Source organism: Schistocerca americana, unplaced genomic scaffold (genome assembly GCF_021461395.2).
Source record: "Schistocerca americana isolate TAMUIC-IGC-003095 unplaced genomic scaffold, iqSchAmer2.1 HiC_scaffold_243, whole genome shotgun sequence".
Lineage (NCBI taxonomy): Eukaryota > Metazoa > Arthropoda > Insecta > Orthoptera > Acrididae > Schistocerca > Schistocerca americana.
In genome coordinates, this window is record NW_025725954.1 from 240,001 (window position 1) to 245,000 (window position 5,000).

Sequence of the window (5,000 nt, forward strand, 5' to 3'; positions counted from 1 at the left end):
ACCGTGCGATCAGCCCAAAGTTATTCAGAGTCACCAAGGCAAACGGACCGGACGAGCCGACCGATTGGTTTTGATCTAATAAAAGCGTCCCTTCCATCTCTGGTCGGGACTCTGTTTGCATGTATTAGCTCTAGAATTACCACAGTTATCCAAGTAACGTGGGTACGATCTAAGGAACCATAACTGATTTAATGAGCCATTCGCGGTTTCACCTTAATGCGGCTTGTACTGAGACATGCATGGCTTAATCTTTGAGACAAGCATATGACTACTGGCAGGATCAACCAGGGAGCTGCGTCAACTAGAGCTGAGCAGCCGGCCGCCCGGGAGTGTGTCCCGGGGGCCCGCGCGAACACGCAAGCGTCCGCTCAATTATTCTGCAAACAGGAGGAGGCTGAGCTCCCCTGCACAATACACCTCGAAACCCTCTCAGGTCCCGGCGGCGCGCAGCGCCGTCCTAAGTACTTGGTCGGGTTCGAGAGAGGCGCAATCGCCCGGAGTTTGGCGAGTAGACGCTTTAGGTGCGACCACCCGTGCTCCCAACTGAGCTTGCCGCTGCCGACAGAGGCCCGGGAGCGTGCTGTCGTGGCATTGCCGGCGGGAGACAACACGCGCCACCTACGGTGACCGGCAGCTCCAACGCCAGCGCCACAGAAGGACAAAAGCCCCACTTGGGTGCCGAAGCGAACTCTCCCAGCACAGCGCACGCGCCAACACGTCCGCACAGCTGCGATACAAACCACCTGCGAGAACCGCAGAGGCGACCGAGCAGCAGACGGCGTCGCGGCGCCGAGCGCCGGGCGGCGGCGCATCCTCAGCGCACACAGTCCTCAATCGGACCAGCACACTGCAGATGTCCACCGCGCTTCGCACCGGGCCCGCGAGGACCTACTTTGGCCGCACGGCGCCGCGTGCAGGGTGCGCCGGCGCGCAGCTGCGCCGCCTGCCGCCTCCGTCGGCCGGCGCGCCTGCCACTGGCCGCCCCCACCAGCCGGCTGTAGCGCGTGCGCCCACGCACCGCGCGGCCAGCACGCCGGGAGGCCCCCCCTCACCGGCCGGGGACGGTCCCACCCAGCCACCGCCGCGTATCGCTTCACACCCAGATGCCATTCACGTTCGTGGGCATGGTGGGTATCGCTGGAACAACCGGTTGGTAGCTCAACCGATCGTCGCCATCACTGATTCACCTCTAGCGAGAACAACCGCACCACAACGGTTTACCAGTTGTTCATTTGCATAACGTCACCAGCAAACGTAGGCGTCCATCGCCATTTGCAAATTCAACGATTGTTGCATGCCTGTGTCAGGTGTCACGACACACTATGTCTGCCCACATACACGCAACAACATGTGCACGCTTCGCGAACACGTGGAAGGTGGCCCCCGTACGTATGCGATGTCCATTGCGCGAACGACTGTCAACCGGCCTCTGTCGCATGTCGCAGATGTGGAACGCAGTGCACCATGCTATCACGGTGTGTGAGAAGAGACGACTACGTCTGACAACACGCGCCACTACATCAACAGACGGCTCATGCTGATCGCCATCCAGGGCATACCACACTGCAATCCAGCTCTTATAGGGAGACGACACGTAGCTGAGTGCACAACATTTGGACCGCATGGTTCGCCGTTGTTGGCGCAGTCGTTGTACGGTCACATGTACCACGATGTATCATTCAGTACATGAGGACCAATGTGCAGTACAGTGTGTGATTTGGACGTACAACATCAGCGGACAGTTGACACAGGCCGTACCACAGCGTAGGCTAAGTGCTTCGCACATGCGAATGCCAATGAACAACTGCAAATGCCAATGAACAACTGCAAAGGGCATTGAGCATGTACGTCCTGCTGCCATCCACATTACAGTGTATAGCTGCAAGGTGTTTAACATGAAGCGATACACTGGGGACCGGGCAGTGCGAGTAGCAAACTATATTGCGGGGGTTGCAGTTAGGCAACACTACACTAATTTAACGCGTCGTATGACAATTACAGAGCAGGTTAAGGCCCAACGTGTGTTGGGTTAAGGCCCAACGTGTGTTGGGTTAAGGCCCAACGTGTGTTGGGTTAAGGCCCAACGTGTGTTGGGTTAAGGCCCAACGTGTGTTGGGTTAAGGCCCAACGTGTGTTGGGTTAAGGCCCAACGTGTGTTGGGTTAAGGCCCAACGTGTGTTGGGTTAAGGCCCAACGTGTGTTGGGTTAAGGCCCAACGTGTGTTGGGTTAAGGCCCAACGTGTGTTGGGTTAAGGCCCAACGTGTGTTGGGTTACGTTAAGGGGCAATGTGGGTTACGTTAAGGGGCAATGTGGGTTACGTTAAGGGGCAATGTGGGTTACGTTACGGCGCAATATAGGTTACGTTACGGCGCAATATAGGTTACGTTAAGGCGCAATATCGGTTACGTTAAGGCGCAATACAGGTTACGTTAAGGCGCAATACAGGTTACGTTAAGGCGCAATACAGGTTACGTTAAGGCGCAATACAGGTTACGTTAAGGCGCAATACAGGTTACGTTAAGGCGCAATACAGGTTACGTTAAGGCGCAATACAGGTTACGTTAAGGCGCAATACAGGTTACGTTAAGGCGCAATACAGGTTACGTTAAGGCGCAATGCAGGTTACGTTAAGGCGCAATGCAGGTTACGTTAAGGCGCAATACAGGTTACGTTAAGGCGCAATACAGGTTACGTTAAGGCGCAATACAGGTTACGTTAAGGCGCAATACAGGTTACGTTAAGGCGCAATACAGGTTACGTTAAGGCGCAATACAGGTTACGTTAAGGCGCAATACAGGTTACGTTAAGGCGCAATACAGGTTACGTTAAGGCGCAATACAGGTTACGTTAAGGCGCAATACAGGTTACGTTAAGGCGCAATACAGGTTACGTTAAGGCGCAATACAGGTTACGTTAAGGCGCAATACAGGTTACGTTAAGGCGCAATACAGGTTACGTTAAGGCGCAATACAGGTTACGTTAAGGCGCAATACAGGTTACGTTAAGGCGCAATACAGGTTACGTTAAGGCGCAATACAGGTTACGTTAAGGCGCAATACAGGTTACGTTAAGGCGCAATACAGGTTACGTTAAGGCGCAATACAGGTTAGGTTAAGGCGCAATACAGGTTAGGTTAAGGCGCAATACAGGTTAGGTTAAGGTACGACATAGGTTAGGTTAAGGTACGACATAGGTTAGGTTAAGGTACGACATAGGTTAGGTTAAGGTACGACATAGGTTAGGTTAAGGTACGACATAGGTTAGGTTAAGGTACGACATAGGTTAGGTTAAGGTACGACATAGGTTAGGTTAAGGTACGACATAGGTTAGGTTAAGGTACGACATAGGTTAGGTTAAGGTACGACATAGGTTAGGTTAAGGTACGACATAGGTTAGGTTAAGGTACGACATAGGTTAGGTTAAGGTACGACATAGGTTAGGTTAAGGTACGACATAGGTTAGGTTAAGGTACGACATAGGTTAGGTTAAGGTACGACATAGGTTAGGTTAAGGTACGACATAGGTTAGGTTAAGGTACGACATAGGTTAGGTTAAGGTACGACATAGGTTAGGTTAAGGTACGACATAGGTTAGGTTAAGGTACGACATAGGTTAGGTTAAGGTACGACATAGGTTAGGTTAAGGTACGACATAGGTTAGGTTAAGGTACGACATAGGTTAGGTTAAGGTACGACATAGGTTAGGTTAAGGTACGACATAGGTTAGGTTAAGGTACGACATAGGTTAGGTTAAGGTACGACATAGGTTAGGTTAAGGTACGACATAGGTTAGGTTAAGGTACGACATAGGTTAGGTTAAGGTACGACATAGGTTAGGTTAAGGTACGACATAGGTTAGGTTAAGGTACGACATAGGTTAGGTTAAGGTACGACATAGGTTAGGTTAAGGTACGACATAGGTTAGGTTAAGGTACGACATAGGTTAGGTTAAGGTACGACATAGGTTAGGTTAAGGTACGACATAGGTTAGGTTAAGGTACGACATAGGTTAGGTTAAGGTACGACATAGGTTAGGTTACGGTACGACATAGGTTAGGTTACGGTACGACATAGGTTAGGTTACGGTACGACATAGGTTAGGTTACGGTACGACATAGGTTAGGTTACGGTACGACATAGGTTAGGTTACGGTACGACATAGGTTAGGTTACGGTACGACATAGGTTAGGTTACGGTACGACATAGGTTAGGTTACGGTACGACATAGGTTAGGTTACGGTACGATATAGGTTAGGTTACGGTACGATATAGGTTAGGTTAAGGTACACATTGTTGTAAGGAAAGGTTTAATGGGGGGCGGGGCGGGGCAGCCGGTTTGTTGATTGTGATTATAGTAAGTGGATGCCTGCGGCATCATCTGATTTGCCACGTCAGGATGCACCTTTGGCTCATGACAGGCGGCGCTCTCATTCCATGCTTGTGGCAGACCTGTGTCTTTCATTCCTGCCATTGTTTGTGTGCTGTGAGAGGAGGCAGTATTGTGATGTTGGGTGCACCCCTGTGTAGGACATGTGTGGGTGTTGGTGGCTTGGCTGAGCAATGGTGGTTGTCGGGTGGGTGGGATATTCTGTTTTCTGAGTGGACCTCCCAGTCTGGTTATGACAGTGTGGATTGTCTAATGTGGCGGAGAGGATGCACTGGGTGTTGTTCCATGCTGGTGCTTACATATTGTCTGTGTGCGTGTTACAGGCAGAGAGTAGTGCGTGATAAGGGTGTGTGGCTGACGTGTGGTTGTGATTGTGAGCAGAGTCTTTCAGCATGTATACGGACAGTTGTATACATTATCTGTATTCTGATGGCTCTATCTATTACTAATCAGCGCCGTGTATACGTTTAATCCGGTTCCAGTCGAAACTGTTGTATCTCTGTACATTAGTGACACGGCGAGCCCGCTATGTAGTTACTCGTCTCGGCAGCTTCCACCGGTGTATGGCAAATGATTATAAGGAATCAGTCTAGTCGTCAATACCGATGGTGTG

The 5,000-nt window shown here is 50.9% G+C and overlaps 1 non-coding gene across 1 annotated transcript in view; it reads right to left on the minus strand.

Annotated features, from left to right (window-relative positions):
• LOC124576044 overlaps positions 1–291 on the minus strand; it is a 1,910-nt gene extending 1,619 nt beyond the window's left edge. Inside the window, exon 1 of the ribosomal RNA XR_006972467.1 lies at positions 1–291. This exon is cut by the window's left edge and continues 1,619 nt beyond it. This is a non-coding gene — a ribosomal RNA (small subunit ribosomal RNA).
• Between the last annotated feature and the right edge of the window lie 4,709 nt (positions 292–5,000).